The sequence below is a fragment of the Equus przewalskii genome, chromosome X, assembly GCF_037783145.1.
Source record: "Equus przewalskii isolate Varuska chromosome X, EquPr2, whole genome shotgun sequence".
In the NCBI taxonomy this organism is placed as follows: Eukaryota; Metazoa; Chordata; class Mammalia; order Perissodactyla; family Equidae; genus Equus; species Equus przewalskii.
Genome location: NC_091863.1, coordinates 14,201,307 through 14,216,338, shown reverse-complemented (window position 1 = coordinate 14,216,338; position 15,032 = coordinate 14,201,307). Strand labels below are relative to the sequence as shown.

General features: G+C 39.7%; 1 protein-coding gene across 12 annotated transcripts in view; it reads right to left on the bottom strand.

Annotated features, from left to right (window-relative positions):
• The window catches only part of CDKL5 (cyclin dependent kinase like 5), a 202,326-nt gene that overhangs the window by 101,229 nt on the left and 86,065 nt on the right, over positions 1-15,032 (bottom strand). The gene's annotated exons all lie outside the window — the stretch shown is intronic.

Below are 15,032 nucleotides of genomic sequence, written 5' to 3'. Positions count from 1 at the left end.
TTATAAATGCAACAAACCCACATACCCAGAAAGCCTTTGTAAGTATTTCTAACATGGCTCAGTATAACTGTTAGTGGATCAGCATCAACCTGAAGGGATGCTGGCTGATGATGTCAGAGGGCGTAACCATGATGAACTAAGGAAACTAATTCATACAGACCTGTACACTTAAAATGGGTACATCTTACTGCATATAAGGTGGTATGCTTTTGTATGTAAATTATAACTCAATAAAGTTGATTTATAATGAATCACTTAAAAATAATTCACCTCATAGTTACAGACTAATATAAATTTACTGCCCTTTGTTAATATTAGAGATTAGGTAATTAATAAAATGTTCACAAAATAAAATGTAGTTATCAAGATGAAAATGGGGGGTGGCCTGGTGGCGTAGTGGTTAAGTTTGTGCACTCTGCTTCAGCAGCCCGGGGTTCATGGGTTTGATCCCTTGTGTGGACCTACATACCACTCAACAAGCCATGCTGTGGCAGCATCCCACATACAAAATGGAGGAAGATTGGCACAGATGTTAGCTCAGGGCCAATCCTCCTCACCAAAAAAGAAAAAAGAAGAAGAAGATGAAAATAAAGCATCCAAAGAAGAATTTTCACTAACCCCTCTGGCAGAGCATATAGCAACTGTTTTTAATAGAAAGGGAGACAGGTGAACTTTCAAAAAACAATTTAGCTCTGTATTTACCGAGCATACAAAATTCAAAATATACTTGATTTTCATATAACCTACACTTTCAGACATTATATACAGACACTCTCAAACTACCTTGTTTACACCAAATTCAGACTATGGGATGTCAACAAATGAATGGAAATTTCAAAGAGTACCTGGTAACAATGTCTGCCAGAGAGTATTTCAGTTTAGTAATATTAACCATCATGTCTGTACTTTAGTTATTGTGCAACTGTTATAATTTTATTTTGTCCTTATTTTATAACAATGGATAGATAAGGAGAAAATGAAAATTCCACTTCTAGTGATCAAGTAATTGAGACAAAGATAGCATTAATTAGGCATGCCAAATGCAGGCAATCTACAACCTCAATCAGACAACCATTGGACTTAAGCTGCGCTCAACAGTGAACAAACAGTACAAAATTTAAATATATCCTCAAAGACTAAATCTAAGATGCGCCAAGAAAATGTACCTCTTTAATTTTTCATAACTGATTTAACCTTGCTTTTCAAGCTCTGACGTTGACTTTAACTTGCATTTTATGGTAGCTCAGTCCTTTCTGGTTTAGAGTCTCTTTCAGATAAACGCCATTTTCCCCTCAGATTTTCTCGCTGCCTCTATCAAGATGGCAGCTGGGTGTATGGATGTGGGTGGGTTATATAATTTCATTGTGGTAAGGGATGGGCTCTCAGATAAACACACACAGGCCTTTGTGCTGTCCCCTAGAGCTCTCTGGTCTCCAAGACAAGATTCCTTATAGGCCTGGACCCCGGACACTAGCCGATGTGGCTGTTGGATGCCATGGGTTCTGCGAACTCAGGTATGTGCTCTTGGCTTAGAGCCCAGGGGTCTGGCCTGGTTGTTTGGCTCCTTCTCAGCTTTAGTTGATGCTGAAGACATCTAGACTCTGCAATCTCATTTATACCCATGACCTGGCCACCAACTAGAGTCATAACGACGTTTTGATCAATGACAGATAGCATATACAATGGGGGTCCCATAAGATTAGTACCATATTGCCTAGGTGTGTAGTACACTATACCATCTAGGTTTGTGTAAGTACACTCTATGATGTTTGCAGGACGACGAAATCACCTAATGACACATTTCTCAGAATGTATCGCTGTCCTTAAGCTATGCATGACTGTATAGTATTGGTATCAGCCTGCCCCTCAACACAGCATCCCCACTGACAGATTTACTGGCTCTCAACCCAGCTACCTGGGGTGTGCAGTAACTTTGGGATTCCTTAGAATCCACTCACAAACTGAAGGAGGCCCAGGAATCCTCTCTCAACCTAACCATATCATCTCTGCTGTCACTGCTTCCATTGTGACAAGGCAACCTTGCAAGGCAGTTTCTTCCCGAGGTCCAAGAGGGAAGTGGGGCATAAGCTTCCTTCACTTTTGGCTTTATCCTCAACCTACTGTCCCCCTAAACCCAGAATTTCAGTTCCCTGAGGCAGTGGGGGTGGGGGGAAGGGCATATCAAGACTTGCCTGCCCTGACTCTGTCTCTTCTGCCCACATTCCTTTAACACCTGGAAGGGCTATCTTTCATTTCTACTTTAAGTCTCAAAGGAATTTCCCCTACAAAGTGGCATTCATCCTACTCTCATACCTGGAACCATGATAGAAGAAAATAGTCAGGAGAGAAAAACCAATTTATTGACCAAAGATACATCACCAGGTATTCCAGAAATATTACTCCTGTTAAATGTATAAAGATGCAGGTATAATGATAGAAGAAAAGAACAAAGAAAGGTTTGAAATTAAACTAGGCTGATGATCAACATAAAAATACATGGTCCAGGGGCTGGCCCCGTGGCCGAGTGGTTAAGTTCGCACGCTCCGCTGCAGGCGGACCAGTGTTTTGTTGGTTCGAATCCTGGGCGCGGACATGGCACTGCTCATCAAATCACACTGAGGCAGCGTCCCACATGCCACAACTAGAAGGACCCACAACGAAGAATATACAACTATGTACCGGGGGGCTTTGGGGAAAAAAAGGAAAAAAATAAAATCTTTAAAATTAAAAAAAAAAAAAAAAATACATGGTCCAAATGAAGACAAAAATCTATTGTTCTGTTGAACTAGTGATAGACAGCTTGCTACAGATTCCTTTACTGAAGGAAGAACAGACTGTGCCTAACTTTCTCAAGGCCAATTTTTCCAGTAAATTATGTAGATACCATCAAAGTCAGCATACTTAAGTTTTGCAGACACTGGTAAGTAAACAATGTACAGAAAGCTAACACTAGCAGAGCTACTGTAGAGGCCAGTTGCTCACTGCTTCCTGGGAGCCCTAACAAAAACCAGACCCATGAACATACACTCCTACCTTTTGCTGAAGTTAGAGACGGTATAGCTAAAATGGTTATAAAATCACGACTTAAGAATATCTGATTCTATTTTGCTTTTATTCATCAATAAGCTGATGAACTATGCATGTGCATATATAAAATACAAAACCTATAATTCTTGACTTTTGACAAATACTTTGCCCTAATTTTACATTTTCCTATAAAATAAGACAATGAGAGTACTGAAATCTGGTAAAGAAAGCCAACACACCAAGGTTTCGTTTTTTCCAATTCATGAGAAATATGCCTGGGTTTTAGGACACAGATATGCTTAAGGAAACTTCAAAGTTCAAAAGCAACAGAAATTATGTTTTGTCTAATATCTTTAGGCTACTAAGGCATGAGGTCCTCAGGTACAGGATTACTATAATACTGCCAAGATGTGACAGACCGATAAGTACAGCAGGAGAAACTTAGAAGCTCTCTATTCAAATGACTGCACTGGATTACCTCCAGGGACCCCGTGAGCATGCTTTCTGACAGGCATGCTCACGCAGAAGCAGACAAGAAAACAGAATGGTACAAGCAAATTCTGAAAAAAGTTCCAAGTCACTGCTTTTTGCCATAACTATATCCATGTATAAAACTGAAAAATACATTCAACATACATAGCAACAATTTTTTTCTTCTCTTTTCTTAAAAACTTATTTTCAAAGTAACTGGTTAATTTAGTGAAAATTTGTTATATCTTATCTTATGGATTATGGAGAAAACTAGAAAGCACCAGATTCACCTTCTCTTACCATAAAAAGAGGTGAGTATCCAACATAAATCAGCAGCCTGTGATATTTTTGAAAGAGCTAAGTCTGGTTTATCTTTATATCCAAATACCCAGCACTTCATCTCACATATGCTAGGTATGTAATAAAATGTCCGTGGAAGCAAACTGTACATATTGTTACACAGGCACGGAAGAGGAACCGTTTACCACCATCACACAGGGAAGCTGGTCGACCTCATATACGCCACCTTGAGTGCTAAAGCAAAAAAGAGGTGGAGGAGGAAGAGAAAAAAATCCCCAAAGTGGTCGTGCCTTTGAAACAACTGTGGAATGTTAAGTCTCAAGCATCCAATGTCTCAAGAGAATTAGCCAAGGAACACTATAAACCTAACAAAATTCTTGTGTCTGGTTCCTTGACATCAAGATATCACTGAAGCATTGTAGTTGAAATCCTCTTCTAGCAACATTCTCCAAAGGCCTCAGTGAGGTCAGCAGTTTTGTACATAATAGATATTTCAAAATACTCTGCTGTCAATCACCAGACTGGGGAAAAGAAAGACGTATTATCTATCATGCGGCCTAGAGGCTTTCTGAGGCTTCCATAAGTAAACAACTAACAGATAAGAAGATAATGGTAACTGCTATAACGAAAGCAAAACAGGGCAATTTCAACAGAGTATTTATTTGGGTGAGGGAGTACTGAAGGAGGTGATGCTTTCAGCTGTTACTTAAATGACAGGAAGCCAACCCTGCTACTTCTAGTGAATTCTTTTTTCTCCTTCAAAACTCTCCTTCAGGAAGCACTGCAGGATCCCCCAGCCTGTTTTCTGTGTTCCTCTTTTGTAGTCCCAGCACCCTAGCCATACCTCCAACCACAACTGCACTGGAATCTGTGATTTGCCATTTGGCTGCCCTTCTCACCCTAGACCATAATTAAGATCTACGAGCATAGGCACTTCACGCAACTCTGGGCCCTTAAGACCTAGCAGAAAGGCACTCCTGGGCCAGCCCTGGTGGCCTAATGGTTAAGTGTGACACACTCTGCTTCAGCAGTCTGGGTTCAATTCCCGGGCATGGACCTACAACACTCCCCTGTCATGCTGTGGCCATGCTGTGGTAGTGGCTCATATACAAAAAGAGGAAGAATGGCAGCAGATTTTAGCTCAGGGCAAATCTTCCTCAGCAAAAAAACAAAGGAAAGAAAGGCAGTTCAAAGGAGTGGGATGGATGAGTTAGGCAGTTTAGCTGCCCTAAGAACCTCTTAAGGATATTTCAGGGACCAAGAAGAAAGGAGGCAATGGATACACAAGACACAGAAATGAGATATGTAAATTTTACTGTAACTAAAAACATCACAGAAAATAAAGAATGAAATACTATTTTGCTAAAAAGACCAATCACCTGAGTTTTGAAAATGAATGAGCTGTTTTTTTGACATTTTCATTCTCTGACAGCCTGTGAACTCCTCAAGGGCAGAGACCACATCCCAATCACTATGCTGTCACGTGACTTTTCCTTCTAGAATGTGGGCTTTCTACAATCACTAATCATGTCCTTCTTGTCCTTCAGCCAAACATCCAGCAACACTTGCTACAGCAGATGCCTTAACAAATGTCTGCTTAATGAATTAATTTTAAGTTTTAAAGCTCACTCCTGTAGTTTATCTTGAGCTAGAACTAACAAAGATTCTTTATATACCAACAAAGAATGCATTCAAACAGCATGGATGATAAACCAATTATAAATTTGAAAAAGATATCCGCTTCAGATAATCACATAGTGATTCAGATAAATCACATAGTGGGCATGTGCCTGCAGCAATTTAAGAGTCAATGGTATGAAAAAAATGCAAATCAATGGATGACTTTAGGAGAAATTATACATTATTCTCTAACAAAACATGGCAGAAATTTTATATTTAATAGTCTATGTTTATAAGGAATAGAACAAACTGTTAGATTATACTACCAAGTACATCAAATATGTATGTAAATGAAACTTCATTCCACATTTTAAGTGAATGGAAAAATTTAAACATTTTCACTGAAAAAGCAAGAGAAAGGGCAGTTTGAATCTTTTCTGAACAGAGGAACATGGCTACACTATAACTGCTTTACAATAAGCCCCTAAAGGAGAATTTCAGTCTAATGGCACGGATAATATTTATATAAAGACTTGTGAATCATGTCCTTCTAAGTTATTCTACCACCTGCATTTGAACAAAAAGGCACCTAAAGCAATAGAAAATATCGCAAATGTATAAGAAAAATCTGATATATAATAGATGTGTATAATGAAAAATAATCTGGTTAAATTTTCTAAATAAACAAAAAAGGAGAAATTTCTAATAAAATCATTATTTCTTACTTTCAGAAACAAATCAAAAAATCTCATTAGAGGATGATACCCCAAATAGTTTAAAACATAAGATATGTACTGGTTATTTTTCATACTCCTGTTGCCAGATCTATCTATGTGGTTTCATAAGAAAGAAAACAAAAAGTGTTTGTAACTAGAAACACTCTTTAATTACATCTAATTTTGTGATACCTTTTAGAAGCCCAGAAGCACTTCTTTCAGACACAATCTTGACTTCAAACAAATAATAACAAAGCAAAGCAAAACTCAAAGGTTGTTACACACCCAGAAGAAGGGCAAGAACTTCAGATCTAGAAGCAAATTGCCTGGATTTGAATCCTGGCTCTATCACCTACCAGCTCAGTGACCTTAGGCAAGATACTTAACTTCTCAGTGCCTCAATTACCTTTTTTGAAAATTAGGTTTAACAATACCACTTATTCCTCAGGTTGCTATTAGGACTGAATGAGAGGATACAAGTAAAATGCTCAGAACAACACATGAGCTAAATGTTATTACCATCATCAGGGAGAAAGTTCAAAATGCCCTACTTTGGGGCATTCCCAAATCACCAAAGCAAGTTTCCAAAGGAACTCAGAGAGCATGAAGTTTGTCCCTGACGGCTCCTCCTGCCCCTGGAGAGAACTAACAGGACTTACTGTTATAAAGTCCAGACTCACAAAGGCAGTAGAGCTGAACTTCCCATCTAACAGGTTAACCTCAGAGAGAGCTGACGTTCCTCCGGGACTGGGAGGATCACAGGGCTCTGGGTTCTGCATGAAGCAGAGGGCTGTCCGGGACTTGTCGGACAGTGGTGGTACTTGGAGAGATTCCTCCAGTCTGATCACGAAGCACCACAGCCTGGAGAGGTGGGGTCTGAGACACAATGCCCACTGGACAGCAGCCCCTGGCAAAAAATGGTAACTCAGGTAACAATGGTAACCATGGTAATAACAAGGTACTGAGGACTAGGCCCCTTCCCCATTTGCCTGGTACCTATACACCAAAGGAGGCTTATCAGTCAATGAGAGGCAAAAGAGCTCCACTAATATCACAAGCTTGGTGGTGTGGAGCTAGATTTAGTTTTCTCTCTAAAATAAAGAATTCTGTTTTCTACCTGAGTGTCATGGGGCAAACTGAAACCTATTTCACAGTTCCTTGAACTCTACAAAACTGTGAGGTGTCTGAAGGTAAGGACTATGTCTCAATCCTATCTATAGTCCCCGAGGTCAATCACAGTGCCTGATACACGGTATATTTGAAGAATGGACTGATGTTATTATCATATAAAGCAGTGTTTATAGAATTTTCACACACATGGAGACTTCTAGTTTAGGTAAAGATGGAGTAGCCCCATTCCTCCCAGATTCTTCTTAAAACTAAAAATCCCCGTACATAACACACAAACAAGCACAGGAAGACAAGGTGGAAAGGAGGAGGACGACTGCCTCGGGACTTCGGGACTTGAGGAACACCACGGCAGCGCGTTCTGTGGGTTTCCTCATTGTTTTCCATGTTTCCCTGATAGGGTGCTGCAGAAGCCTCCAACCTGGAACCCACAAGAGGCAAATATAAAAAAGTGCCAAGAAAAGCCTGCTCCCACAGCCAAGAGACCAGGAAAAGGATGGGCTAAGAACAGAAAATCTTTGGGGCAATATTCACCCTACTCTAGGCAAACATCAATGGGAAAACTGCACCACCTTCCCACTGAGGTTTCAGTGGGGCTAATCAGGTAGACACTCTTACACACACACACACACACACACACACACTCACTCACTCACTCACATACACTCCTAAAAAGCAGGCAGCACTGCTCCAGCTCACTGGCCTGGTGCTGTCCCTATAGGCAGGGCTGAGTGGGGAGCTAATCTTCCATCCCCTGCCTGGCAGAAGCAGGCAGCGCTCCCATTCCCCACCTTGTGGTGTTGGCGGGTCCAGTTAGGAGCTGATCTTCCATCTCCCCCAAGTCCCCTGCCAGGGTAGTGTCTGCAGGATGGACCAGAGGCAATAAGGCAGTATGAATCAGGGGTCCACTTTTGCTGGGAAGGTGTTAGCAGGGCCAAGAGAGGACCTGATGATCTACTTCACCAGTCTGCAAGGAGGCAGTGGGAGTAAGAGCAACACTTCTGCAGAGGTTGTATCAGGGGGCCAAGTGGGAAGCTGAACAGACACACACCGCCAGCCCTCATTCTATGCCTCAACAGGGAGGCTGCCTGCTAAACAAAAAAGATCAAGGATCCAGAGTCTTGTAATACCCAAAATGACCATGGGGAAGGTGAACAGAGACACATCCCTGGCCCTCATTCTATCCCTCAACAGGGAAGCTGCCTGCTAAAGAAAAAAGATTAAGGATCCACAGTCTCGGAATATCTAAAATGACCAGGATGCAATCAAAACTCACTCGTCATACCAAGGACCATGAAAGTCACAACTTGAATGAGAAAACACAAGAGACATCAACATCAAGATGAATCAGATGTTGAAATTATCTGACGAGGATTTTAAAGCAACCCTAATAAAACCACTTCAACAAGCAACCCAGAAATGCCCATGGACACAGAGAAAAAAATAGCCCCAACAAAAGCCTGCTTCTCTCAAGCTAAAGGACCAGGAAAGGAGAAGCCTAGTAAGATGGAAAACTTTTAGACAATACCACTCTACTCCAGCCAAATGAAACAGTGAAAATTGTGGCTCCATTCACACTAGCAAAGGCAGAGTGGGGAGCATGTCTTGCCCCCTGCCAGGGTAGTGTCAGCGGAGGCCATGTGGGGAGCAGTAACAAGGCATACCTGCCCCTCCTAGCCAGGGTGGCCAGCAGAGGCCTAGTGGGGAGCCGAACTCCCACCCACACCAGTAACAAGAAACACCCCCTGCCCCCCAGCAGGTGTCAATGGAGGCAGAGTGAGGAAACTGAACCACCATCCCCATCTGGCACCCCTCCCCCCCTTTGCCAGAGCAGTGCCAAAGGAGGCCAGATAAAACAGAAGATTAACTAAGATCCAGAGTCTAATGACATAACATCCAAAATGTCCAGGATTCAATAGGAAATCACTTATACTAAGAACCAGGAAAACCTCAACATGAATGAGAAAAGACTATCAAGAGATGCTAACACAGGGATGTCAGAATTATCTGACAAAGATTTCAAAGCAACCATCATAGAAAGAGGAAGTCTCAAAGAAAATTTTAATTTTATAGAACTTAATGAAAATATACCAAATTATGTGGGATGCAGCTAAAGCAGTACTAAGAAAGAAATTGATAGCACTAAATGTATACATTAGAAAAGAGGAAAGGTCTCAAATCAATAATCTAAATTCTTACCTCAATACTAGACAGGGAAAATAAACCCAAAGAAAGAAGGAAGGAAATAACAGACCAGAAACTATAGACCAATATCTCTCATGAACTCAGGCAGAAAAATCCTCAACAAAATATTAGTAAATCAAATCCAGTGATGTATAATAAGAACTATATATGCCATGACCAAGTTGGATTTATTCCAGATATGCAAAGCTGATTCAACATTTGAAAATCATTATCAACAGGGTATAGAAGGAAAATCATATGATCATATCAACTGAGGCAATAAAAGAATTTGACAAAATCCAACACCCATTCATGATTAAAAAAACTCTCTGGCAAACCAGGAATAGAAGATAATTTCAACTTGATAAATATCATCCACAAAACCCTACAGCTAACATGACATTTAATGGTGAAAGACTTAATGTTTTTTCTGTAAGATTAGGAACAAGACAAGAATGTCTGCTTTCATCACTGTTACTTAACACAGTATTAGAAGTTCTAATTAGAGTAATAAGCCAAAAAAAAAGAAATAAAAAGCATACAGATTGTAAATGAAGGAATAAAACTGACACTATTTACTGATGACATGATCGTCTACATAGAAAATCCCAAGGAATCAACAAAAAAGCTCCTAGAACTAGTGAGTTTAGATAGGTTGTAGGATACAAGATGATCAACACACAAAAATCAATCATATTTCACCTTATGACCCAGCCATCCCACTACTGGGTATCTATCCTAAGAACCTGAAATCAGCAATTCCAAAAGTCCCATGCACTCCTATGTTCATTGCAGCATTATTCACAATAGCCAAGTCATGGAACCAACCTAAGTGCCCAGCAAGTGATGACTGGATAAAGAAGATATGGTATATATATATACAATGGAATACTACTCAGCCATAAAAAAGGACAAAGTCGTCCCATTCACAACAACATGGATAGACCTTGAGGGTATTATGTCGAGTGAAATAAGCCAGACAGAGAAAGATGAACTCTGTATGACTCCACTCATAGGTGGTAGTTAACATATAGACAAAGAGAACTGATCAGTGGTTACCAGGGGAAAGGGGGGGGGGGCACTAGGGGTGAAGTGGTGTACCTACAACATGACTAATAATGATGTACAACTGTAATTTCACAAAGTTGTTAACTATCATAATCTTAATAAAAAATCAATATTTCTATATACAAACAACAAAAATGTGAAGACAGAAATTAAAAACAAAATACCATTTACAATTGCTCCAAAGAAATTAAAGTCAGATACAAACCTAATGAAATATGTATAGGATCTTTATCCTAAAAATTATAACATTGATGAAAAAAATTGAATAAAATCTACATAGTGAGAAACATATTGTACTCATGTATTAGAAGATTCAACAAGATGCCAATTCTCCCCAAATTGATATATAGATTTAATGCAATTCCTACCAAAATCCCAGCAAGTGTTTTACAGACATAGGCAAGTTTATTCTAAAATTGAAATGGAAAGGCACATGGCCTGGAATAGCTAAAGAAATTTTGAAAAAGCAGAATAAAGTGGGAGGAATCATTATACCTGATATTAAGGCTTACTATAGCCAGCCCTGGTGGTCTAGTGATTAAGATTCGGCACTGTCAACACTGCAGCCCAGGTTTGTTTCCTGGTCAGGGAATCACAAAACCCATTAGTCAGTTGTCATACTGTGGTGGCTGCATGTTACTGTGATGCTGAAAGCTATGACACTGGGATTTCAAATACCAGCAGGGTCACCCATGGTGGACAGGCTTCAGTGGAGCTTCCAGACTAAGACAGACGTGGCCACTCACTTCTGAAAAAATTGGCCATGACAACCCTGTGAAGAGCAGCAGAGCACTGGCTGATATAGCACCAGAAGGTAAGAGGATGGCACAAAAAGACCAGGCAGGGTTTGCTCTTCTATATACAGGGTCACCAGGAGTCAGAATGGACTTGACAGTACTAACAACAAAAGACTTACTACAGAGCTACATGACAGAAATTAAGACAGTATGATACCAGCAGAAGGATAAACACATAGATCAACGGGATAGATCAGAGAACCCAGAGATAGAACCACACAAGTATGCCCAACTGATTGTTGCCTGCAAAGGCAATTCAATGGAGGAAGGACAGACTTTTCAACAAACGGTGTTAGAGCAACTGGATAATCACAGGCCAAATAAAACCGCAACCTAGATCTCACAAGTTATACAAAAATTAACTCACAGTAGATCATGGACTTAAATGCAAAATAGAAATCAATAAAGCTTGTAAAAGCAAACAAAGGAGAAAATCTTTAGGACTAGACAAAGAGTTCTTAGAGTCACCACCGAAAATACAATCCATAAAAGGAAAAATTGAAAAATGATGTTATCAAATTAAAATATTTGCTCTGTGAAAGACGTTATTAAGTGATGAAAAGATAAGCTACAAGCTGGGAGAAAATGTTTTCAAACATATCTGGCATAGAATTTTTAATCCAGAATACAGGCATAATCATTTTATTGCACTTCACAGATAATGCATTTTTTACAAGACCCTCCACCAGCAAAAAGATTATGACTTGCTGAAGGCTCAGATGATAGTTAGTAGTTTTTAGCAATAAAGCATTTTAAAATTAAGGTATGTACATCGTTTTCTTAGACATAATGCAATTGCACACATGACAGACTACAGTATAGTGTAAATATAACTTTCACATGCACTGGGAAACCAAAAAGTTCATGTGATTCACTTTATTGTGATATTTGCTTCATTGCAGTGGTCTAGAACCAAACCCACAATATCTCCAAGGTATGCCTGCATATATTTTAAAAATCCCTGAGGGGCGGCCCGGTGGCTCAGCAGTTAAATTCGCACATTCCACTTCAGCGGCCCGCGTCGGTGGCCCAGGGTTCGCGGGTTCGGATCCCGGGTGTGAACATGGCACCACTTGGCAAGCCATGCTGTGGTAGGTGTCCCACGTATGAAGTAAAGGAAGATGGGCACGGATGTCAGCTCCAGGCCAGTCTTCCTCAGCAAAGAGAGGAAGATTGGCGGCAGATGTTAGCTCAGGGCTAATCTTCCTCAAAAAAGACCAAAAAACAAAAAAAACTCTACACTTACCATACAACTCAGCAATTACACTCTTGGGCATTTATCCTAGGAAAATGAAAACTTATGCTCACAAAAAACCTGTACACGAATGTTCGTAGAAGCTGTGTTTGTAATAGCCAAAAACTGGAAACAATCTCCACCAGGTGAATAAACTGTGGTACCTCCATTCTATAGACTACTACTCAGTAACAAAAAAGAACAAACTACTGGTTCACAGAAAAAGTTGGATGGCTCTCAAGGGAGTTCTGCTGAGTGAAAAAAAGTCAATCTCAAAAGGTTACATGCTGTATCATTCCATTTAAATAGCATTCTTGAAATGACAAAATTATAGAGATGAGCAGATTAGTGGTTGCTAAGAGGTTAGGGCGAGGGGAAGGGAGGGATGTGGCTGTGGCTGTAAAAAGATAGCACAAGGGATTCTTCTGATAAAACTGTTCTGCATCCTTACTGTGGTGGTCACACAAATCCACACACACAAATGAGCACACGCAAAACAGGTGAAATCTGAGTAAGTTGATGGATTATATTAATGTCAGTTTTCTGGTTATGATATTCTACTATAATTATGCAAGATGTTCCTATTGGGAGAGATTAAAGGATAGATGGAATCTATTATTTCTTACAATTGTATGTGAATCAATAATTATCTCAAAAACTTTAAAGAAAATCAAGGAAGCAATACGTGAAAATGAATGTGAAACAGGAAGTGAGGGTGGCGGTGTTCAATTTAATTCCAAAGTTTCAGAAGCTTTGCAGCGCCCCACAGAAACACACATCCCACTAGTAAATAATGGAGATTATTCCTCATGAAAGGGCTTGTGAGAAGAAAATCTGAAAGACTCTTCGTTGAACCAAGAGACTGGGTTTTCCAAATGAGACTGTTTAACTGTCAAAGCAAGATCCTGTGGATTGGCAGATTTAATGTTTAAGTTGTCCCCATCTTCTCCATCCCCCAATGCCCTGTAGGGTGGGAGGAAGCTTCTGATGAAGAGTGGATTAGTTAAAAGAAAATAAGAAGCTACATTTTTTTGCACATCTGAAAGTAGTGAGGACACCTGTGATCCTGCTACATATGATTAAAGATACTAAAACCTTTTTAACGTAGTCACTGCAATTATATTTCTAAAAACCTGATTCTAGTGTATTTTGCTTAGATTCAGATGTGCCAAGGAAGAGTGGAAATGACTGGGAAAGATCAGTGCAGCCAGAAGTTCTCAGAGAAGGCAGACATGTGGGTTGCTGTCTTAAAACTTTATTGAATAAATACTCTTTAGAATATATGATGAACTTGGTCTACATTGCATGCAATAAAGGTGAACATGACAGCAGTTTAACATGAAATGTTAAACTAATTAGTGTATAAAATTGCTTATGTAGCTGTCATGCAAGAACAAAGTATTAAGTTTGGCATTTTCACCAAGCTTCTGCGATCAGCTTTAAAAAAGGCATTTGAAGAAATGGTTAGATTTCTTTAGTATGGTATGTATTTCAAACAAATTAATTACATGGGTAAAACTCAAACTTCTTTCAACCTCTCTTGCATTCCAAACAAAATCTTAGTACAAACATCAAAAATGCTGGTCACCCCCAAAAGACAGACTGCCAAACTCATAACAGAATGTAAGTTCTGAAATAATGTTTATTAAGTAAGGTTTATTAAGTAGGATAAAACCAAGAACTATCAGTCACTGCAAAATTCATGTAAGAACATTTAATGGTCCAACTCTGTAAGCATTTCTTTTAAGTTTCTCACATTAATGAGTGCTGTTTACAGTACTAAAATTCTATCATTCAGGCATCAATGATTACAGTTCAGAAAAAAGAAATCATTCATGACATCTTTCTACAAAAGAGCAAAAATAATGAACAGGACCAGTATCCCTAATGGGATACATGGGATGGGGGGATTAGGAAAAAGAAAAATGGTGCTTTACTTTCACAGTAGGAATTGTGTAATGTAAACATCATATGGCCCACATCACAAATCCACGAGAAAGGCTCAAATGTGAACACTGTGTATGTGTCATCTTAAAATCTATGTTCTCGAGTTTATACTGAATCTGTTTGTACCAATACATGGCAAATATCTATCACTCTTTCACAAACGCTGAACCATTCTAGGGGAGTACTGGAGAAAAAGTCCTTACTTACGTCTCACCTAATACAACTTTTATTTAGATGTAAATCCTTTGAGTCAACCACTTTAAATACCAACATGTGCCTCCATTAATCCCTCTCTTTTCACCCTCCTATCCCAGACACCCCAAAAGAACCCTGGTAGTCTAATGTCTTTAGCCTGCTAGGCCTTAAGACTGAGGTTGTTGAGTACCATCTCCACTGGAACAAAAGTACACTTTCTACTGCACCTTCCTTTTCTTTAACAATTGAGCAGAACTGTAATGCTTTCAAGCATGTGTCTAGATCTCTACATCATTAAGCTGCTGCTGGCATGACTGCTGGCTCTACAGAAGGGCTGCTGGTCTA